Source organism: Dermacentor silvarum, chromosome 3, assembly GCF_013339745.2.
Source record: "Dermacentor silvarum isolate Dsil-2018 chromosome 3, BIME_Dsil_1.4, whole genome shotgun sequence".
In the NCBI taxonomy this organism is placed as follows: Eukaryota; Metazoa; Arthropoda; class Arachnida; order Ixodida; family Ixodidae; genus Dermacentor; species Dermacentor silvarum.
Window position 1 is genome coordinate 191,222,646 of NC_051156.1, and position 24,201 is coordinate 191,246,846.

The 24,201-nt window shown below is 49.2% G+C and overlaps 1 pseudogene; it reads right to left on the reverse strand.

Moving 5' to 3' along the window:
- Nucleotides 1–17,385: 17,385 nt before the first annotated feature.
- On the reverse strand, nucleotides 17,386–21,960 carry LOC119446317 (uncharacterized; annotated as a pseudogene).
- Nucleotides 21,961–24,201: the final 2,241 nt, after the last annotated feature.

The following is a 24,201-nucleotide window of genomic DNA, read 5'->3' on the forward strand; positions in this document are numbered from 1 at the left end:
TGGGCATATGTAGCTATTTGTTGGTCCAACTCTGCTACCCTAATCCTCAGTTTCTTATTTAGTCGCTGATTGCGCCATCTGTTGTGAATGCTGCTGCGAGCCTGCCATAAATGGAGAAGATGGGAATCCACCACCCCCAATCCGGCAGACTCGGGGACCTCCTCCGTGACAGCGGAGATGTCTCCAATTAGTGTCGAGGTCCATTCGTCTAGAATATCTATATGAGCTGGAGCGTTTTGGTCTCTGTATGCACGAAATCTGTCCCAGTTAGTGAGGCGGCATTTCTTGCCTACAGGTTTGGCTGGGCCTTCTTGTATCTGTGATTGGATGATGCAATGGTCGCTACCTAGGGTTTCATTTAAATTTCGCCATTGCCATTGTGGAATGTTGCGAACAAAGGTTAGGTCTGGGGTTGTGTCCCTCGTTGTGCTTGTACCAATGCGAGTGGGATAGCTGTGGTCTGTAGTTAGAGTAAGGCGGTGCTGTTGTGCCTGATTCCAGAGGTCTTTGCCTTTGGGAGTAGACGTTAGGTATCCCCAGCCTATGTGGGCAGCATTAAAGTCACCCACGATCAAGAGACTGCTGTGTTGCACCAGCTGGAGTGTCTTGGCGAAGAGTGTGCCAAAGCGGTGAGCACGAGATTTTGGAGGACTGTATATATTTAGGACAAAGAGAGTGGGACCGCCTCTTTTACGTGGAATGAGTTCTAACAAAACATATGCTATACCCATGTCCTCGTCAAAGGTGTGTTGCAATACCGGATGGTTGCGATGAACTAATACAGCTGTACTAGTGCTATACGTAGCGTTTTTTGAGCTATAAGATTTGTAGCCGGCTAGTTTCGCTTCTCCCATGACCTCTTGTAAGGCAATAATATCGGGAGCGTCTCTGCTGGCAACGAACTGTTGGAGGTTCCCTCGCTTGCGGCGGAACCCCCGGCAGTTCCATTGCCAAATTGTGTAGTTAAGGCGTTGTGCCATGATGAGGAGGTGCGTATAGCTGCGCAGAAGGAATTGGGCAAGTGAGCGCAGCTTGGGATGGTACCTGTATAGGGCGAGGTGTTGGGGTGGCCGATGTACGGCCGTATGGTTTAGTAGTTTTAGAAGCTTTAAATGACTGTACAGAGTCCCCCTGACATGTAACTGCGGCGAATTGCGTGGGCATACTATCAAGCCGCGTATTTGTTGTTTGAACAAAGGTCTGTACTGTATCCACTAATTGCGCTAAGCTCGTTTGAAAATTGTCAAATTTAGCTTCCAACTGAGTGAGTCTAGCTTCGAAATTATTGGTGCGGTCACCTTCCATGGCCTTACGCTTAGGCGGAGGTGAGTTATCAGCCTGGCTAGATTGTGCCTGTGGGGTTGGGCTGTGAGTATCAGATTGTACCGCCGCAGGCTGAGTAAGGTTAGGTAGGACCTGGGTTTTCGGCTCCTGATTGCGTTGTAATAGCTTTAGCTGGGAGATTTCTTTTTCCTGCCGTAAAATGATTTCACTTAGCTGTGCGATTCGCACCTCCAGGGCTTGCATTTTTTTGTCCTCGACTGCAGCCTGTTTGGGAGGCCCACTAGCCCAGCTCACCTGAGTGCTCCTGGGTCGGGAGTTAGACCTCTGCCTGGTCGGCAGCGGCGGGTAGGAGAGGGAGCGGCTCCTGCTCCGTCCAGCGTCCGACTCCTGGCGCTTTTGTTCCCTGGAGCGGCTGGGTCTCACTTGAGGTCCTCCCTGGTCCAGGGTTGGTTGTGTAGTAAACTGTGTCAGCCGTTGTTGGAGTCGGCGTCGTCGGATGATCGGAGGAGTAGTGAAACGTCGCCTACAGTCTTTGGAGCGTGCCATGTGCGGGCCTCCGCACACTACGCACTTCGGTTCACACTCGTGTTCCTCCAGAGGATTGTCTTGTCCACACTTTTGGCACCTCTTGACCGTAGGTGTAGGGCATATGTCCCGGCGATGGCCTATAGCCCGGCAGATGCTACAGACTTCAATTTTCTTCTTATACAGCAAGCAACGCATAAGCGTTCCTCTATACCTCACGTAGTGGGGGACCATTGGTCCTTCGAAGACGATGATAACAGAGTTAGTGGTGCCCAGACGCCGAGCGTGCAGTACTCTGGGTGTATTGTTTTGCAAGCTGCTTATGATATCTGCTTGCGTGTCATACCCGGGAATGCCATGTAGAACCCCTTTAGCTGAATCGTCTGGAGCAGTGACGTAGGGGCTTAGTTTGTAGAGTTTTCCGCCAAGCGACAGTTCTGTCAGTTTGCTGTAGGCTTCTGCGCGTCCTTCATCCGGTGTTGAAACCAGGACAAGGTTCTGTGCTCGGTTCACCTGAACCACATCCGTGAATAGTCGTGGCATCCGGAAAACGTAGTGTTTTTCTGATACTGTCGGCGACTTCAGCTTCACTCCAGACGCTAAGATTTAGTCCGTCACGAGGACGAACGACGATTTTGTAGTCATTGGCAGGCATCCGCGGCGGGGGTGCGCGCCGACGCGGCCTGCGCTGCTCAGCTGTGTGAGACGCTTCACTCTTTCCGACGTTGTTCTTTTGCGACGCTGTTTGTGACGCGCCGGCCTCCTTAGTTGTTGTACTTGCCTCCGTAGAAGCTCCGGCGGCAACCTTCGTCGTAGTTTTTCCACGTCCAGGGACCTTATGGGCATGCATCCAGCCAGGTTGATCAAATTCTTCAGGGGAAAGCTCGGTCCCCTCCACTTCCACATCCATGTTGGCGGAGTAGTGGTCGGCGTCGGCAGCTCAATCGGCGAAGCCGGCGCTAGGCTTAGCGCGGCTGCCGGTGAGCCTGTCTTCGAAGGTGGTACTTCACGAAGAACAACACGTGGGTTTGCCAAAAAAACGGGTCCTCCGGGTGCCGGACGAATTCCGGCGTCAACGGTGAAGGTTTGGTGCTCGATACTTGGCAATAGCCGGTCGCTGGAGTTCGAAAGACGCGGAGCCCTTGCGAAGCGCGTCCGCTCGGCGTGGCCCCCTAGCGGCCTCCGTCTTTCTGCTGGAGAACAGCGCCGATGGCCACACTGGAAGCATCCACCATGATGCGGGTTGGCACGTTAGTTCTCGGGTGTACGAGAAGTACCGCATCGGCGACGGCTTGTTTAGCAGCCCTGAAAGCAGCGGCCGCTTCGGGAGACAAGGAAATCGCAGATGAGGAGCCCTTGGTCGTGCGAAGAAGGTCAGTCAGTGGGTGTAGAAGCTCAGCGCAGTGCGGAATAAAACGTCGGGAGAAATTCACTAGGCCGAGTAACTCACGCAGCTGGCGTAGGGTAGTGGGTTCTGGGAAGTCTTTCACGGCCTGGACGTGAGAGGGCAAAGGGCGTATTCCCAGCGCCGAGATGTGGTGTCCCAGGAACTCGAGCTCGGAAGACCCAAATACGCATTTCTGGGGGTTTACAACCAGGTCAAATTGTTGAAGGCGTTGAAAGAGTTCCTGGAGGTGACGCTCGTGATCTTGTGGATTGGGACTCACGACGAGGATGTCGTCGATGTAGGCAAATACAGCCGGGAGGCCACGCGTTACCTCGGCGATGAATCGCTGGAACGTTTGAGCTGCGTTGCGTAACCCAAAGGGCATGCGCACATACTCAAACAAGCCGAAGGGTGTAGTAATGGCTGTTTTCGGGATATCGGCAGGCTCAACGGGGATTTGGTGATAGGCCTTGACAAGGTCCACTTTACTAAAGATTTTGCATCCTTCCAAATGGACCTGTGAAATCTTGGATGTGTGGAAGGGGATAGCTATCGTGGACCGTGTGAGCGTTGAGCGCCCGGTAGTCACCGCACGGACGCCAGTCACCCGGTTCTTTCTTGGGCACCAGATGCAGTGGGGAGGCCCAACTGCTGGAGGAAGGGCGAATAATACCTAGCTGGAGCATGTGCTCGAATTCCCGTTTAGCAATGGCCAGACGCTCACCGAAGAGGCGGCGTGGACGAGCTGCGACGGGCGGACCACGCGTGACAATATGGTGGGTGACGCTGTGCTTGGGTGGCTGATTTAAATTGCAGGGCCTCGTCACTTCAGGGAAATCTGCGAGGATTCGAGCGTACGGGCATGAAGGATCAGCGTGCGGATGCGAGTGGGAGCGACAGCCGACAGAACGCCAGCGATGGAGAGGCGCGTCTTGCTGTCAATCAGGCGATGGCGGCGCATGCTGAGGTCGAGGTCGAAATGGGTCAGGAAGTCGGAGCCGAGGATAGGCTGATGAACGTCGGCCACGATGAAGACCCACCGTAACGTGCGCCGCAGGCCAAGGTCGAGAGTGAGGGACCGCAGACCATACGTGGCGATGGAGGTCCAGGTGACTTAGAAACGCGGTCACGCTTGGAGAACGGCAGTACACTGACCTCGGCACCCGTGTCTACAAGGAACCGCAGGCCGGAAATGCGATCCGTGACTATGAAAAGGCGGCCGGGTTGTAAGGCGAGGTCACATGCCGCCGTCAGTGATCTCGCGGTGCGTTTCCCGACCAGTCGCATGGGGACTTGCACCGATGGGCGCGGTGCTGGAAAGTGCGATGGTACCAGCAGATAGGCGAGCGTCGAGGACTGTGCGAGCGGCTACTGGTCGGGGAAGAGGGACGGCGGCTGGGACATGAGGTAGAGCCGCGCTGGGCATGGGAGGACGTCCGAAGGGCATCGATGGAAACGGCGAGCTGGTCGATCCGGGACTCTAAGCGGGCTATGATTGAGGACTGTGGCGTTGAAGAGAGGGCGGCGACTGAAGGAGAAGTCGCGTCGTGGACTCGATCAGCGAGCTGGGCGAGGCGGTCGAGGGTCAAGTCCTCTGTAGCAGCCAAGACAAGGTGGGTGGACTGTGGTAAGCGCTGCAAGAAGAGCTCCCTCAACAGCGCACCGTTCGGGTCGACCTTGCTTGTGCCCAAGAGCTGTCGCATGCTGTTGAGCAGCTGGAAAGGGCGGCGATCTCCAAGGTCCTCGGATGTGAGCAGGTGCTGGAGGCGCGCGCTCTCGGACGCCGTGGTGCGTTCTAAAATGCTCTGCTTCAGTTGCTGGTACGGGGCATCACTCAAAGGTGCAGCGATAACGTCTGCCACTTCTTGAGCTACCTCAGGAGACAGGTTGCAAAGTAAGTGGCGAAACCGCGAAATCTCCGAGGTGATGTGTTGCAGATCGAAGATGGCTTCGACCTGGGCGAACCAAACCTGCGGGTTCTTGCGACAGAACGTGGGCAGGTGGAGCTGTAGAGCTGCGACGTCCCGTGGGCGCGAGGTAGCGTAAGGCGAGAGGTTGCCTGAGGGCGGGAGGTTGCTGGGGTCGGTCATCTCTTAGGCCGGAGTCACCACTGTGGAGAACCGAGGGGTCTCAGCGGAGCGCCAGAACAAGGAGACCAGCTCGGCAGCCTTTTAGAACCGACTGGCGCGTGCGGTGCTTGCGCCGTTAGCACGCGCCGCCCAACTTTATTCAACGTTACTAGATTAGCTAATCTAGTAACGTTGACTTTATTGTCGTCGTCATTCCCAGCCAGCCCCAAAGCGCTGGCCAAGAGCGCCGACCTAAGCGTCCCCGCTTAGCAGCGTCGGTGGGCGCTACAGTAAACTTTGACTAAGGCAACACGTTCGTACTGTTGGGCACGATCTATAGGACCTATTATGCCTATGACTAATATTTCCCATGGTCCAAGAGGCCATTCCACAGGCTGAAGTGGAGCGAAGTAAGATTTGGCAGATTTATCAGCTTGTTGACAAATAAAGCAGTTTCTCGCGAGCTCCACAACTTGTCTGTCCCTGTGAGGCCGCCGTAGATGCCTCGAATTTTCACGTTTGTCTTGGTAATGGCCAAATGACCTTCATGAGCAGCAGACAGGAGTTTGTGACGCAAAGAAGCTGGAGGAATAATACGATCTCCTCGGAGTAGAAGAGATTATCCACGTTGGATAATTCGGACTGTACGGATGCATATGCCTGTAAATCTGGGGAAGATCGGCAGCATTTCTCCACCCATGGACTATTTTATTTCTTAAAGCTTGGCAAACTGGATCAGCCAATGTAGCTGCCTGAAACTGTTCCTTTTTAATGCATACTGAAACCAAAGAGACTATCTCCTCATCTAGTACTGGCTCAGATTCAGGAGGAACAGGAAGGTGCGACAATGCATCGGCTATGACATTTTGATCACCCTTGCAATACGTTGTTGTTGTAATAAAGTAGTCTTGCATTCCAACGTGAAATCCTTAATGGACGTTGTCCAGAACTTTTTGAAGACAGAAGTGCAACGAGAGCTTTTTGACGCGTCGTCGCAGGTCGCAGCATAATGTGGACTGTCTACCCACAAGTAAGCATGCCATTGTTCGCAAGCAAAAAGGCAGGGTAATGCTTCTCGTTCGCCTACCGAGTACCGTCGTTCTGGGGAAGTTAATGTGCGAAATGCAAAAGCCACTGTAAATAATTGATTTCCGCATTTCGGTTGAAGGATAATAATATATGAGGTCTTACGTGCCAAGATCACAATATAATTATGAGGCACGCCGTAGTGGCGGACTCCGGAATAATTTGAACCACCTGGGGTTCTTTGACGTGCACCTAAATCTAAGTACACGGGTGTTCTCGCATTTCGACCGCCGTGGCCAGGATTTGATCCTGCGACCTCCTGTTTAGCAGCCCAACACCATAGCCGCTAAGCAACCACGGCGGTTTCTATTAGAAGGACGGCTCTCAAGCCAACGTCTGTAGCACCGGCCGTTACAATGATGGGCAGGTGCGGTTGAAACATGCGCACAACAGGACGCGAAGCAAGCACTTCCTTAATAGACTGAAAATTGTATTCAGTATCCTGATCGCAGACAAAATCTTGTCTTTGCCTTAGAAGTTTTGAACAGCGGAGCTTTTCGTTTCCCCCGCGTAGCGTTCGCAAAAACTCGCCTGGCGATGACGTCACTGCGCACAGCTGCGCGTCGCTTCACCTTGCGATAGCCAATCAATAGCTAATCGATAATCGATCAATAATCAATAAAGTCTGGAAAATGCGGGGGATGACTTGGTAGTGCTTAGCCTAGCCCAAATACGTGGCCAATACCTTGCGATATTAAATCGATAGCCAATCAAAAGGTAATCGACAATCAATCAATAATCAATAAATTCCGGAAAAGCATAACCCGTAAGGCCAGGACCAGCTAGGTGCCAATGAGCTCCGCGGTTTCTTTAGCCTCGCGCCACTAGTGCAAGCTAGGCTAATTTTTTTTTTTTCAATAATGGTTCTACCATGTCAGCATACTGCGGGATAAATTTTGCATAATATTCCGTGAGACGTAGAAATGAATGCAGAGCCTTCTTGTCAGTTGGCTGCGGAGTGTCAACAATCGCCTTGATTTTATTTTCCATCGGCGAAATGCCGTTTGTAAAGATTTTATGTCCTAGGAAAGTTAGTTCTGGGACATGAATACACATTTGCGTATTCAACTGCCATCCTAGCCTTATATCGCCTACTGCTTCGCTTGCGACGGCACCACCTAAGACAACAGCTGCGCTAAAACGCGCAGAAAGTCAACGACGTCGCCGGGCGAATCTCGCTTTGCTCCGGCGAGATGACGGGCCAGCATGAAGCAGAACGCCTTCGCGCGTTCGCGGCGCACGGTGCGAACTCTGCCACGGGCATTCCTGCAGCTGTGCGCGTCGCAGCTCGACTGGCTGACGTACCCACTACGGAGCCGGACTCCGGCGGCGCCAGCAGGACGGCGCTCGCCAACAGGACGCCACGCGCTAAGCAAACCTGCAACATGGCCGCTGGCCCGCAAATCGTGCGCCTTACGCTGCAGCGGTCTGTGAGTCCACGAAGCAAACATGCAACAGCTTCTGTGCATACACGTTTCACTTTCACATGCTCTACCGATTCCTATAAAAGAAAGATCAACCATATTTTTTTAGCGGTTCTGTCAAGCCAACGTCCCAACCATAGGAGGTATGCCTCCCAATTTCTGCAGTACAGTTTTTAGTCTAAAAAACAATTGTGGGGTTTTTCGGGCCAAAACCACGATCAGATTATGAGGCATGCCGTAGTGGGGGACTCCAGAATAATTCCGACCACCTGGGGTTCTCTAATATGCACCTAAATCTAAGTACACGGGTGTCTTCGCATTTCGCCCCCATCGAAATGCGGCCGCCGTGGCTGCAGGGTTCGATCCCGCGACCTCGTGCTCAGCAACCCAACACCATAGCCACTGAGCAGCCACGGCGGGTGGCTTTTAGTCTAGTCACGTGCAATAAAACATGTCATGCTTCCACCACGCGTGGTTTAAAGATTTTTGTTGAATATATCAAAAGCATTCACTGCATTTTGTAGTTGTGTGTGATGGCTTCACACTAGCACGCATGTGCGGTTGGGTTAAAAATACATATCAGAAACAAACACACATAAAACGGCCTACCAAATTTTACTAATTATCACCGGGCCAAGCGTGGTCCTACAGAGGCCAGGTTGGCCATTCACGTCGCTTCGGCCAACGTTAGGTCAGTGTCAATCCTAAAATGTCGGCCGCGCTGGGTCGGGTCCAGCACGTTCCCGAAGGACCTCCGTGACTCGTGCGGGAACTTGTCGAGCACGTCCAAGTCCGGCACCGACGCCGGCGACCCGGAGACGTCGGCCACCGCCACCGCGCTGCCTTCGTTCGCGTCGAGGTTCAGGGTTCGCAAGAGTTCGCACACTTGTGCCGCGCTGTTGCTGCTTGCGGCCGAAGCCACGGCGCCCTCGTGTTTGGGCGACGACGGGGGCTTGATCTCGATCCCTTTCGTTTGCTCCGACATCGCATCGGGGTTCGTCTCGCTCGCAGAAGACGCGCCGGCGCACAGTGCTGCAGCTGCAGCGGTTAGCAAAGCGCCTGCCATCGCGACGTCGACGCCGCTGTCGGTACCGCAGCCGACGCTATGCGTCGGCTTCTGGGACTCCCAGGGTGGCGGCCCGCTCGCCTGGATTGCGATGGAGGACGTCATTTCACGACTCGAGCTCACAGAGAGCTTGCTGCGCATACGCCTCGACTGGCCCTCTTCGTGCCGGAACAAGTCGGCGATGTCGTACGCGGGCATCACGGACACCATTCGTTCGGCGGACTTGAGAAGCCCAGCCAGCTGCAGCGGCATGGTGTTCCAGCAGTTGAGAGCGGCACAGTTCACGGGAAGCCCGAACGAGTAACCCGAGATGCCCTGGAGGAACTGCTTAACGATGGCCGGCTACTCCTGGTCGGCCATGCACGCAGTTTGGCGATAGTAGCAACGCAGTGTCTTCGGGTCCTGTATCATGGCCTCGACGTAGCTGACAAGCAGGGACTCGTTGAGCGCGAGGCGCGGCTATGCTCGGCAGCGCCCTTTATCCGTGCTGATCTGGTTGAGGCCGGCGATTTGGGATAAGACGTCCTTGTGCGAGTAGACCATTGTCACGGGACAGAAGTCGGGCATCGGTAGCTTCTCGGTGGCGCTGTTGCTGAACACGCTGGACATCTTGACGCTGTTGTCCTTGAGAACGTGGCTGGGAATTTCGGCGATCTCCAGGGTGGGGATGAGAAAATTTTCGAGCACTTGTGGGATAATTTGGTTTTCGCGCGCTTTGAATTTAGTTGCTGCAGTTTCAATAATTAATACATCCGAGCAATCATTGATGCCGCGAAGTCAAGGGCACTTTGTACCGCGTCTGTCAGGCGCTCCCGTGCTGTATTACTCAATTTATTGAGTGTCTTGCAGCGGCCGATATACGCAATCAATTCCTCATTCATATGCGTCACATAATTGCCAACAACCTCAGTCACGGCACTCTCACTTTCATGAGGCTGCATGGCTTTGTCTTCGATGCTCCGACTGACTTTTTTAGCGTGTGACCTCAGTAGCTTGGACGCCAACTTCGGAAGCGCAAGCGTCCCCAGGAGATCTTCCAGGCGCTCTTGGAACAGCACACTTGATGTTCGGAGAGCGTATCTTACTAGGTCTTTTATCGGCAGGGATGCAGCCTGACTCACCTCATTGACAGAGGCGGTAGGTTCTTCTGGATCTTCTCCCGCATGTCGTGGCGAGTGCTCGGGACCGTCCAACCGTGGCCTCTTCGGCGCAGTTGCAGGCCTTTCAGCGGTGGATCTCTGGTCCTCTTCCACTACATCCCAGCTCCTCTTTAAACCTAAGTTGATGGTAACATTTCCATTAATGTATGTATCCCGGATGTTGAAGATTGAGTACATTCTCACTCTCTTGTGCTCTTCGATCGGCCGATCAGATGATGATGATGATGATGATTATGCCTCAATCAATGGCACAACCCACTGTGGGGGATAGGCCACGAACCGGGTGGTATTATGATCGAAATTTACAATAAATTAGTTTAGAAATAAATAAGTAATAAAAATTTAAGGAAAATAAATGAATATATAATTGAAGATGGGAAAGGAACCGATAATAAAATAATTAAGTAGTCTATACTAAGTTAGTCAGCCTTGCCTAGATAGGAATAGTAATATGAATTTAATAATAAATTAAATACAGTAAAGGATAGACGTAAATTTTGAATAATAATATTAATATAATTGTGATTTTGTGACATTAATTCTTGAATTTGCTAAATCTATAATTTATTGAAGGATAAATAAATCAATCATGGAAACATGGGAAAATATTAATAAGGCAATCTTTTTGTGTCACAAAGAAAATTATGAATGGCTCGGCAAACATTCCCGTGGCTATATCCTAACATCGTGGCTCCAAGTGAGAGTATAACTGAACCCGCCGTGGTTGCTCAGTGGCTATGGTGTTGGGCTGCTGAGCACGAGGTCGCGGGATCGAATCCCGGCCACGGTGGCCGCATTTCGATGGGGGCGAAATGCGAAAACACCCGTGTACTTAGATTTAGGTGCACGTTAAAGAACCCCAGGTGGTCCAAATTTCCGGAGTCCCCAACTACGGTGTGCCTCATAATCAGAACTGGTTTTGGCACGTAAAACCCCCTAATTTGAGAGTATAACTGAACTGCTTAATGGCAGTCCTAGATTGCGAAGTGGGATTTCTAAACATCGTTGTCGATGAGTAGAAAACCGCCGACACGATAATAAAAAGTGATCGATGGATTCTGGTTCATTGCAGAGGTAGCATAATGGGGATGCCGCCAGACCACATCTGTGCAAGTAAAAATTTTGTTGTGGAATACGGCAACGCAGTCTTGTTAATGTTACTTCGAATTGCCGGTTAGGACACCATTGTCACTTCGAAGAATAATTTAGATGTATAAAATCTGTAGATTTTGCTAATGCGAGGCTTTTCTTCTCTTCGGTCAAAGAAAACTTTCTATATCTGGTTGCAGTGATATGCGCAGTTGTCGGCAGCACAGATATCGCCGGACCTTTTAAAGAAGCTCTCGCTAAAGAATCAGCTATTTCATTAGGTTGGATGTCTCGGCGGCCTGGTACCCATACTAAATGAACTAACCTTAAGTGGGGTGGAGCTAATGTATAAAACGTGTTCAAAGCTGTCGAATTTGTAGGCGCGTTAAGCGCGCTGCATACAGAAAGGGAATCTGTGACGATAACAACTTTTGTGACATTTAGCGGTAACTTTCGCAATGCAAGAACTATTGCCAGAAGTTCGGCCTGAAATACTGATGTGTAATCTGGCAGGCGAAGTGAAAAAGACCAATCGAGGGATGGTGAGTAAATTCCCACGCCTGCCTTCTCTTCACACGAGGAAGCATCAGTTGCTATTACATTTATTGGGAAATGTGCCAAATTGTCTTGCAAAAGGGCATTCAAATATGTTGGTGGCAGCAGTTTTGCGTTATTGAGAAAGATGTCTGCAAATTCTATATTAAAGGACGATGTGGACCTATCAAACGGAATGATTTCCCTAATGCGAACATTTAAAGGTGCTAATTGTGCCTGCACAAATACAACCTGTGGGGTATGTAACCGTGGCCACGTGTTCTCAAAAAATGAATTTGGTTCACTAATAAATATATATTCTGTACGTCTAAGAGGAGATTCATAAGTCCTTAAGTAGGATTGAACCGTAAGCATGCGGAATCTCGTGTGAAGGGAAGGTAATCGCGCTTCCTGGTAAAACACGTTATTAGCAACGAATTTAGGCAGACCTAAACATAATCGAAGAGCTTCTCTTTCTAAAAGAACAAGTGGTCTTATTTTATATTTTGCACTTCCGGAAAACAAAACACAGCCAAATTCTGGAATCGGTCGTACATACATACGGTAGATCATAATTAATGTGTCACTTCGCATGCCAGAACGCCGGTTACTGATTCTGCGTAATAAACCTACAGCTCGTGTCCCTTTCGTTGCAAAATTTTCTATGTGAGAACGCCAGTTAAGTTTTTCATAATATGTGACACCCAGGTACTTAAGCGACTCTACCTGTGGGATGGTTCTCTGATCATATACTAATGATAAATGTATCGGCCCGGAAAGCGGAAAGACAAGGACTGCACTTATGTTTACGTTTAGTGACAGGTGAAGGGTGTGAAGCCACTTCACTAGAATACATAGGTACGTTTGCAAGGACATGTAAAGGGAATTGATGTCTCTTACTGCCGCGAAAAATGCGATGTTGTCTGCATAGACATAGAGATGAACTTCCCGGCGCAGTGGAATTGAACTTATCAACAGGTTAAATAGTACAGGAGACAGAACAGCCCCCTGGGGCACCCCTCTTGTCTGATCTAACTTTGTTGAAGAAAAGCAGTTTTGAAAACAATAAAATTTTCTGTTTCTTAGAAATGCAAAAATTCATGTCGTAATATATTTTGGAAAATTGTAGGACTGTAATCTGTCCAGTAGTAGTGGGTACTCGACACTGTCATAAGCTTTCACCACGTCAAGAGTCACTAAAGCACTCAATTCTTTTCTATTCCGAGCAAGTTGGATACGGCTTACCAAGTCTACATGCGCTCACCGAATGGAGAGACCAGGTCGGAAGCCTATTTGACTTGGGCTCAGTAACAAATTTTTAGATATATGAACCATCATGCGATCATATAGAACTCTTTCAATAAGTTTTACCATATTTGACGTAAGAGAAATAGGCCGAATATTGTCAAGATTGTAACCAGCTCCTTGTTTTTTTAATTGCGGAATTATTTTGGCTCTCCTCCATTCTTGAGGAATCCAAGCATATTTTAGAGAATAATTCACCGTGTTCAGAAGTTCCTCAGGAGACATTGCAAACAAAATTTTTAGCATGGCATTGGAAATGCCATCAGGACCTGGGGCTGAGGCAGGCAAAGATCTAACGATATTGGAAAGCTCTGGCATTGCGACTTCCACAAAGTCATCCGCGATGGGAGGTCTTAATGGCCCATTTGGCAAACATGATGTTAAGCGTTGTGCTAAGCCCTTTCCTATGAATTCTAATGAAGCAGATATCTCGCGTGGTGAAAGAATTACCGACGCAATATTCACTGGTGTTGGTATGAACTTTCTATGCCGAAGGAATCTAAACAGAGCTTTTTTGTTGTTAGGCTTAGAGAGGAATGCACGATGTTTTTATCATATTCGTCTTTGGCATGTGATACTGTTCTCTTGAATGTGGCAGCTGCAAACTTATAATCACTCCAGTTATTCGGAGACTGATTGTGAAGTAGTTTTTTCCAAGCGGCTTTTCGTCGTCTATAATCCTGCGTGCACTCCGAATTCCACCAAGGAGAGTGAGTACTTTTATCTTTGGTAACATTAAACTGGGACCTTTTATAGGAACTTTTTAATACAGCGTAAAGGCTCATGGCTTTGAAGTCATCCGGCACCGTTATCTGGGAGTTGAGGGTCTCTTTTAAGATACTCTGAAATTTCTGGTAATTTACAAAAATGCGCGCCGGAGACTCTAAAGAAGTACGAGGGCACACAATATCAAAACCGAATGGGTAGATGGTCACTGTTTGAGGCAGAGCCGACTGTAGACTAGGAAGTGACAGACATCCCCGAACTGGCAAATGTCAGATCCAATGCTGATTTATAAAGGCCTTGAATAAACGTAACTGCTTTCGTATTTAAGCAACAAAAATTTTGATTATTTGCCCAATCCGACAATCTCTTTCCACATGAGTCTGTTCTGAAACCCCAAGCCACATAATGCGAATAAAAGTCTCCCGCTATCACAATTTCTTTCCTACAAGATTTTACAACGGTATCAAGATATCTAATGTCTTGAACACCTGCGGGAAAATATACATTAACTGAAGAAAACGGGGAACAACCAGGAATAGTTACATCTAATGCTAATATCTCGCACTCCATAGACATATACGTACTGATATGATATGTTGGCTTTGTGGCATATTTTAGTTGTTATCAAGAAAGCAAGTCCTCCGCCTCTCGATGGACGGTCCAATCTAAATAAACGATAGCTTCTTATGTGGAAATCTTGGCCATTTGAGAGCCAAGTCTCCTGCAAAAGAATAATGTCGGGAGAAAATTGTGAACAAAAATATATTAAATCTGTAGCTGCAGAAATAATGGAACGACTGTTTCACTGTAATACCCTTAAAACACCTATGATGAATTAATGCCTACTTTAGAAATCACTTGCTCTAAAATACTGTCTTTTAAAAAATCTCTCTTCGAAAGACTGTCTTTACCGTGTTTAGTGAGTTTTGATTGAGGGATAGAACTTGAAGAATTAGGGTTAGCATCTGTCTTGGAAAGACTATCTTTAACAACTTTTTTGGTTTTTGAGTGCGGGACAGGGGGGGATGAATTATCATTAGGTGATCTTGTTCGTTTAAGCGTTGGAAGACCCATTTCTACATCCTGGTTGTTTTCCGACACTGATCCACAGAAGCATCCGTTGTCGGTCTGCTGAGTTGAAGCTGATTGCCTTGTATTTTCAGCGTTTTATGCAATGATTGGCGAGGGATCTATTAGCTGCCCAGCGTTTGATGTAAGGGGATGTGTAGGAGTCTGTAAGCTAGTGTTAGAACTCGCTACAGAACTGAAAAGCTGAATCATTTGAGATGTCATCACATGAGCTAGAGTCTCAGACAGGTTTGATGTTAGTCGCTCCATAGCTTTTGACAGTGCTTTTTCAACAGCTACCGCAATAGCATTGGAAAGGGTTGAGTCTGCAACCATTTGTTCACGGGCTGTCACTCCTGCATATCCCTTAGATCTTCCCTGGACCTCAGCAACAGCACCACGGCGTGAGCAACGTCTCCTTTCGATTACTTCTATAATTTGAAGTTCCTGTGTTCTCACAGGACAATTCCAGTAGTTAGCGGGGTGACCACCACTACAGCGACAGCATTTCTCTTCGGACGAGCAATCACTAAAATTGTGGTTGTCACCGCAATTACGGCAACATGACGCAGATCTGCAGCCCCTCACGTTGTGACCGAATCGCCAACAGTTGGCGCATTGTAGAATGCGTGGAGCCAGAGCTTCAACCTTGTAAATTAGGGGCCGGACCTTGATTTCTGTCGGACGCATTGTCCCAGCACATGTGATTATCACTGACTCTGTTGGAGTCTTCTTATTGTCAATCACTCGGCTACACCGGTACACGGAGATGACTCCAGCCACCGAAAACATCTCTAAAATCCTCTTCCGGGGTTAAACTGACGTCTACGCCTTGTACAATGCCTCTAGAGCATGCAAGATGCGGTGGGACGAAACATCTCACCGGATGTGAAGCGAACGTTGAGCAATTTAGCAGTTCCTCGGCACAGTTGTGGTCTGGCGAGCAACATAATATACCTCCCCTGCCGAACTGACGGACCTCAGTGATCTGTCGGAAGTGGGTTGATACCTTCTGCAATTCCACCTGAATCGTCTTCGGGTTCTTCATGTTGATTATACCCCCGTCGGTAGGCACCATAGCCACGGGAACGTTGCCGGTTCCAGTGCGGAGAAAAAACTCAAGCGGTAGCTCCTGGGGAGCTACCGAGGCTGACCACGGGGAAAAGCCCCAAGGACAGACATCAAGCAAGGCTGACTAACTCAAAAACACATAAGAATTCTTCAAACGGAAATAGAGTAACGTAAAAGAGCAAGGTGAACAAAGAAAATACCACCCGATACTTGATCCAAGCCCCCAAAGCAGAAGATGCTATTACGGCGATCGAATACAGGAACGCAGGAATCGCCACGGCGAGCACCGGGTACTGTTTTCGAACGCTGCTGCGGCTTCTCCCACATGGTCGCCCGAACACTGCCTTTAATCTTCGTCTTCCTCCTTCCCCACTATTGCACCGCACCGTCCTTGTGTGGTTCGTTACATATACAGTAAAATATCACTTGAACGAACGTCATTTAAATGAACTATTCAGTTGTACGAACTTTTTTTAAATCCACCGCCGATGCGCCATTGGACCCAATGCTAACACATTTCAGTTTAACGAAATATAGTGCAGAGCGCATTTCAATTCTACGAACATATTTTGTGACACCATCCAGTGCCTCCCACGTCATATTGACCACAAGTACAACCCGCACTTTCTGTACCATAGCTTTACAGTGGCCTTCGCGATAAATTCCGCCCGCGGCGCGCCACCGGCGCCCACCGCAGAGGCCATTATTTTAGCTGATAACGGCGCTTCATACCACGTGACGAGCAGTCGGACCCATTCGGCTTTAAACTGGATTGGCTGGCTACATATGTATTTTCATAACCAAACGGAGCCACAGCCGCAGTGACCGCTGCAGCTTTAGCCCTTTGGCCCTGCAACCTTTGTTCTATGCTGCAACCCCGTGCTCGTTATGAGTGCCAAACGGAAGCGCCTCTCTCTAGACAAAAAACTGGATGTTTTGCGTAGGCTGGACTCCGGGCTGCGTCAACTCGACGTTGCGAAGGCATTTGGGATCCTGGCGTCATCATTGTCAACAATTAAGAGCCAGTGTCAAGCAATCGTGGCCACATCGGAAAGTGCACAGCTCGGCCCGCGCGCAAGAGACTGTACACTGGATATTTCAGTAAAGTAGACGACGCTGTTGCCACATGGCTAAAGGATTTAGGAGCCAGAAACATTCTGGTTTCAGGACCCATGATTCAAGAGAAGGCCGTGGAATTCGCAGCACTTTTCGATGTCACTGGCTTTGAAGCAAGCAGTGGATAGTTGCATCGTTTTCGGGCGCATTATGGAATCGCATGGAAGCAGGTGTGTGGACCACTGCAGTCCTAAGTTCACAAGTGCAGAAAATGATTACTGCAGTTATCAAAACACGCTAAATAAGCAGAAATTCTCGTTCAAATAAGCAGCATTGCAAATAAAAGGGTTCAAATTTCATTTCAACAACTGATGTTTTTTTTTTTTTTTTTTTTAGCTCCTGAGAACAAGTTGCAACATAGCTATTTTAGTTCGGCGAACTTTCACTTTAGCGAACTTTTTTCTGAGGTCCTTTGAAGATCGTTCAAGTGAAGTTTCACTATATATATATATATATATACTGTATTTTATTGGGGGGTGGGAGGAGTTGAACATAAGGGCAACTGACAGTGATCTTAGATTAAACCAGATATGAAACCGTGAGGTACTTTGCAAAATGGTAGATCCAAACAATCTTATTAGGCACACTGACTGTTCAACCACCACGAGAAAACTGGGGATTTGGAGATTCAGACTGATATCTTGGCGAACTAGCATAACCTATTCCAGATTTAATCCCTACAGCTCCGAGAGTTTACTTTGGTTCGGTTCAGCAAGGCCTCCCATGTTTTCGTAAACCTGATGTCTGTTGCCAGAACTTCAACCCTTTCACACTACTATCTAAAGTGGCACTGCAATAGCTATTAACCACCACTGTGTTATCAGATACATTTCACAATTAAACGCAACCTTCTAAACAATGAAAAGTCTTACATAGTGTGCAGCATTTCTAATAATGCATTTTTGCATAAAGAGTATAGTATTAAAGGAATTTCTGCTATGTGTTTCACCGGTTTAGTTGTCAAAGAGGGCTATTTGTAGCTATAGACGCGTCGTGGTTGCTAAACTCGTGGAGCAACTAAGCCAAGCCAAGTACTTCCTCGAACTTCCTATCGACCCCATGTCACATGAAGCATTACTGCTACAAACCTCAGATACTAGCACGTTCCCCTGTGGATGACGCTTTAGAAACTCGGCATACATGAATGTCAATGCTGGAAGTTTACATGCAACAAAGTGAACTATTTCAAAAGTGGAATCAGTGAACCTTACGACGGGTATTTTCTGTCTGACTAGATCAGCCTCATCACCTACGTTGAAGCCCACATTGGCATGGCTCGGGCTTTCCATACTGGCCATCTCGTCGGCCGTCATCAAGTTTCACCAAAGAGCAGCACTTGTTCTCAGCCAAGTGAATGCAAGTTGACGTATAGACAAGTGCAACGGCACGGCACATGCACTCGCATAAAAAGACAGGCAGAGAGTGCACTGGAGACACCAAACTTCCAGGGTGCCGAGATTAACAGCATTTTTTGCTGTGCCGAGTGTATAAAGGTGATTAAAAAGTATTTTACATGCACAACAGGCCCGACGTTGCGGAGATGGGGGGGAACATGCAGGTGTAACAAGAACATGTGTAACAAGCTATGTTTTCCCAAGCACATTCTCGCTGAAAGCTATGCTTAAAACACTGGTTTGTCATTCAAACTCTGTTAACATGTACACTACAGCAACCCCCCCCCCCCCCCCCCACTCACTACTAACGACTCCTGTTCTTCAACTGAATCCCCAAAACGCTCAGCTATCATTTAATAACAATTTCAAGGCCTCAATAAACAAAAAACAATGTTGTCTTGCATATGACGTACGTTCGAAAGGTCAGAGTGGGCATGTGCGCATTTGGCAGTTAACAGGGTATCTGCCTTATCAACCCAGGGCAGTCATGCCCTATAAACAACCATGACGCTCGGGGAACGCTATCGCACCGCTATCGCACCAGAACGCTATCGCACCAGATAAGTCCGCTGCAGAGTACCTGACGGCACCTGTAGGAGGTCAAAGGTGGAGTACAGTGTATGTGCTCATACAGATGTTCCCTAGGCCAGACGAGCTTCCGAAGTGCACTGGACGCCGCTTCAGAACACGTCTGAAGGTAAGGCCGCAGGAAACCCAGCTGCGAGCGAAGAACTTGCGTTGCAGTCAGCTAGGGAACAGCATCGTAAAGTGAAGGATTCAGTATCCTCAGGTCTAGCAGAGGCTCGGCTTCATACTTATTCAGCAGCTCTTTAGCCTCGATCACGACTGACAGGGTGCTTGCGGAAGTCCCAGTTGTGAATTATGCAGGCGGGGATCACATTCGACTCGTTGCCGCTACACTCCGGAAAGTATGAGTAGCCGTCGTAAGAGCACACAGAGCTTGCACCGTAGATCATGCCGATGGGGCAGTTACAGCCCCGACAGGCATATCCCTGCTGGTCGAGGCCTTTCTCTTGCTGAATGTGGCCCATCAACGAGAGCAGCTGGTTTGTCCGAACGTCAGGTGCCCTCTCTGTCGGAACCACCTCGAAGTCTGCCAGGTCATCCAGGGAGTCTGCACTGGAACGCTGGTCTTCAGCCTTTACATTTGCATTGCCTGGTGCAGCCTAAAATGTAAATACGAAGAGGTATGTATCATAAACACATACTGTTCCAGTAAAAACATGGCCAGCTGATGCCAAAGCTATGTGTTAAGTGAACATTAAAGTGAAAAACATTTGTGAAGGCAGCATAAAACTTGGAAACGATTTTTCCAAGATCATGAAGTTGACAAAGACTGCAGACAGACATTTCTGGCCCACTGCTCCATGCCAGTGATAGGCTTAATACACATAATGAATGGTGTGTGGGGTCCACGAGAGATGAGACCTCACAGCGGGTGAACTCAAAATATAGTATCTTCCAAAAATAAACTATAGGCAATGGTAGACCTTGCCTGGCTTTCTGTGCATGGTCTGATGGCCGACGTGATGAGGTCCCTCATCTCTGGCGTTCCACACACCTGCTGGTTGATGTTCTGCGTGTAGCTCAGCACGAGGGAGTCGTAGCTCTGCTGTTCCAGGTCATCCGAGCCGTCCGACTTGTCGGCAGTCGCACCTGGCGAGCCCACATCCTCGTATTCGTCTTCGAACGGAGAAGACCAACCCTGGGTCGGGTCCAGCACGTTCCCGAAGGACCTGCGCGACTCGTGCGGGAACTTGTCGAGCACGTCGAAGTCCGGCACCAACGCCGGCGACCCGGAGACGTCGGCTGCCGCCACCGCGCTGCCTTCGTTCGTGTCGAGGTTCAGGGTTCGCAAGAGTTCGCGCACTTGTGCCGCGGTGATGCTGCTTCTGGCCGAAGCCACGGCGCCCTCGTGTTTGGGCGAAGACGGGGGTTTGATTTCGATCGCTCAGGCGGCGCATCGGGGTTTGCCTCGCTCGCGGAAGACACGCCAGCGCACGTTGCTGCAGCAGCAGTGGGTAGCGAAGCATCCGCCATTGCGACGTCGACGCCGCTGTCGCTACCGTAGCCGACGCTATGCGCCTCCTTCTTGGACTCCGAGGGTGGAGGCTCCCTCGCCTGGATCGCGATGGAGGACGTCAAGCTTGCTACGCACACGTCTCGACTGGCCCGCTTCGTTCTGGAAGAAGTCGGCGACGTCGTACGCAGGCATCACGGGCTCCATTCGTTCGGCGGACTTGAGCAGGCTGGCCAGCTGCAGCGGCATGGTGTTCCAGCAGTTGAGAGCAGCGCAGTTCAAGGGAAGCCCGAACGAGTAACCCGAGAGGCCCTCGAGGAACTGCTTTACGATGTCCTGCTGCTCCCGGTCGGCCATGTACGCAGTTTGGCGATAGTAGCAACACAGTGTCTTCGGATCCTGTATAATGGCCTCGATGTAGATTACAAGCAGGGACTCGTTGAGTTGGCAGCGCCCAATGTTTGTGCTGATCTGGTTGAGGCCGGCGATTTGGGCTAGGACGTCCTTGTGCGAGTAGACCATCATGCAAGGGCCAGAAGTCGGGCGTCGGCAGCTTCTCGGTGGAGTTGTTGCTGAACACGCTGGACATCTTCTTGACGATGTTGTCCTTGAGACCGTCGATGAAGATGGCCTCGAGACAGAAGCAAACCCTGGAGACTGCCTCGCCGCCCGTGACGACTGGATCGGCGTTGACGAGTTCTTGCTGTAAGTCGCGCACGCAGCCAGCGAGTCGTTTGGTCAGCGAACACTTGCTGACAATGTCCTGCGCCGTTTCCTCGATGGTCGGGGACGTCGTTTTTTTCCAGAGCGGGACCATTTTGAGGGCTGTTGGGCATTTTACTTAAACGTAGATAATTTAGAATTGTCCGTCACGCGCGTGCGAATTTCTTTTTTTATTGCTGTTACTTTAACTACCAAATGTAAGAAATCATCTGCGCCGCGAAATCGGCCGCTTTCTTGACCGCGTCTGTCAAGACATTTCTAGCAGTCTCTCCCAGCCTGCTTAGCGTTTTGCATTGGGAAATATATGCAAATAAATCCTCACACACAACTTTGAGGAAATTACCGACCATGTCCGAAGCGGTGCCGGAGTACGCGAGCAGCTCGTCGTCAATTTTGTCGGCGATTTTTTCGGCTCTCGCCTTTAGTAGCTTCACGGCTACCTTGGGCAACTCGATTCCATCTACAAGTTCTTTAAATCTTTCCTGGAAAAATCCGCTCGTTGTACGCAACGCGTACCTCGTAGGTATTCCTGGCGACGAGTCTGTGGCAGTCCGGCGCGTTGACGTCGCCGGCTGATCTTCATCGTGAGCGTCTCTTCTCCTTTTAGGCGCACTCATCCAAGCGTCCCCGTCAAATCCTTCCGAGTCCTGCCGCTCTTGCCAGCCTCTCTTTGCAGCCATGTTCAACGTCACGTTGCCGTTGAAGTTTATGGTAACGTCCCTGATATAAAACGTGTTGTTCATGGTTCGGTCAAATTTTTCGCACGCGCTATGAATGATCTCGCGTTCGGGTTCATTCCTCGCGCGGCCACACCATAGAATAAAAACCAACATTAGAGAAAGGAAACTGTACCTTCCACAGTGGTACAAAAATAAGAAGCGGCAGCGCACGGAACTCACCAGGGGACCCGACGGATGGCGCTGCTCAAACAGAAAATGGAATAACCTTTTAAACTGTAGAAGGGAAGCATCCCATTTGATCAATGAGAAGATCAGAAGAAAGGGGAGCCAATGGTTGTCAGAAGTAAACAAAAAGGATAGAAAAGCAGCGAAGAAATTTTGGAAACATCTCAACTCCTTGAGTATTGGATAGTGTATTGAAATAAGACTAGCCTAGAGCAGAGGTTTATAGTTACAGCTCAAGGTGTTCGGCTAGAGGGAGATGAGGCAATGGAGCATATAAGAACAATGATGACAGAAAAATTTAAAGAACGAAACATAGCATGTGCTCAATCAGGTGAGGATAGACTAGTTAGTGCAGTGGCTCCACTGGCACAAAGCGAGTGGGAAAGGGCAGAGAAAAGGGTTCCTAGTAGCACGTCGACAGGCCCTGATGGCATCCCAATTATGTTGATAAAGACATTGGGCCCAAAATCTAAGAAAGCATTAAGAGAGGCAGTGAGCAAAATGATAATGGACGGTAAAGCCCCCGACGGGTGGAAACTGAGCAGGATGAGCATGATATATAAGGGAAAGGGGGACAAAGCCGACATAAACAACTACCGTCCCATAACAGTGACGTCAGTGGTTTACAGGGTGGTGATGCAGATTATAAAGGACAGACTGCAGGCATGGGTGGAGAGCGAGGAGGTGCTGGGGGAACTACAAAATGGGTTCCGGAAACAAAGAAGGTTAGAAGATAATCTGTTCTCATTGACACAGTGTATTGAAATAGCAGAAAAGGAACACAGGCCCCTATGGCTTGCATTTCTGGATATCAAGGGAGCCTATGACAGTGTAATCCAAAAGGATTTGTGGGACATACTGGGCACTCTAGATGTGGAAGATGGAGTAAGAAATCTTTTAAAAGATATCTATAAAAGTAACAAGGTGCTTATAAAATGGGGAAAAGGTGCTTATAAAATGGGAAAACAAGGTATCTGGGCCTATAGAGATACAGCAGGGGCTAGGCAGGGGTGCCCTCTGTCACCTAGCTCTGTTGTTCATGCTGTATTTACAAGGATTAGAGAAAAAATTAGAGAGGAGCGGACTTGGCTTCAACCTTTCCTATTTCAAGCAAGGAGAATGGATTAAACAGTCATTACCAGGACTAACTTATACACCAGGGCCGGCAGTGCTGCGACCCCCGGTCGACCCGGTCGACGCACTGAACAAAGGGGGAGGGGGGGGGGGGGGGGGAGTTAACTGTTATATTGGGCGCGGGTCGTTCTAGCGGAACGTGTTTGCAAAAACGCCACCAACACCGTTTTATTTCGGTTCGGTAACCTTATATGATTAAAGGGTTCCTACTTCGCTGGAAATCATGTTGCACAATTTGAACGGCATGCACGTCGGTTAAAGTTTCGGATTGTCGCGTTCTTGCAGTTATTGACGGCCCTGTTTCAGATTGCAAGCTTTTTAGGGTTTGTTAGCAGTCACAGGCAAATAAGCAACACCACAAAAATTTCGCATGAAAGTCGCCTCAACACCGTTCGTTGACCTTGCAAATCGGGAAAAAGAACTGCTAATGACCCCACATTTAGCTCATGGAAGTGTGTCCACTCCACTAATAGGCATAAAGACAATGGTAATAAGACCAACGGCAGGTAGTAAACTAGTGTGGTTAACGAAGCTAACGCCCGCATACAGCTGAGGCCTCTTTTCTACAATGATGCCAGTAAAAGTTTATGATGCTGTTTCAAGGGAAGCCACAAGGGAGTAGAACAATGTCTTCAGCAGTACGTCAAACACTTGCCTTTGCTTCGAGTTGTTGACAAATTCGACTTCGCCCTGCCATCTGCTAGCTGCCTGGTTAGCTCAGATGGTAGAGCGGCTGCCCCGGAAAGGCGGTGGTCCCGGGTTCGAGTCCCACACCAGGACGAATTCTTCAACTGCGAGGCTTCTCTTTCGAGGAACCCGTATGGGTTTCCTTTGTAGCAACTGCTACATTTGGGTGGATGTCTCATTTTCCCTTTAAATTTGTGTCGGTAAGAAACTTTAACCTTCAGTTGCCCTTCGTTCTACTTTTACTGAATGGTTTCAGTAAGCCATGGGTCCAATCTACGCAACTCGCGACCGAATAACAGTGGCTTGAAAAGTGTTCAGGTCCCCTTTAATACGAAAGAGCAGGTAGGATTTCGAGTGTAGTGATGAAAGTAGTAACTGTATAAGGAAGCGTGCCATTACATACAGCA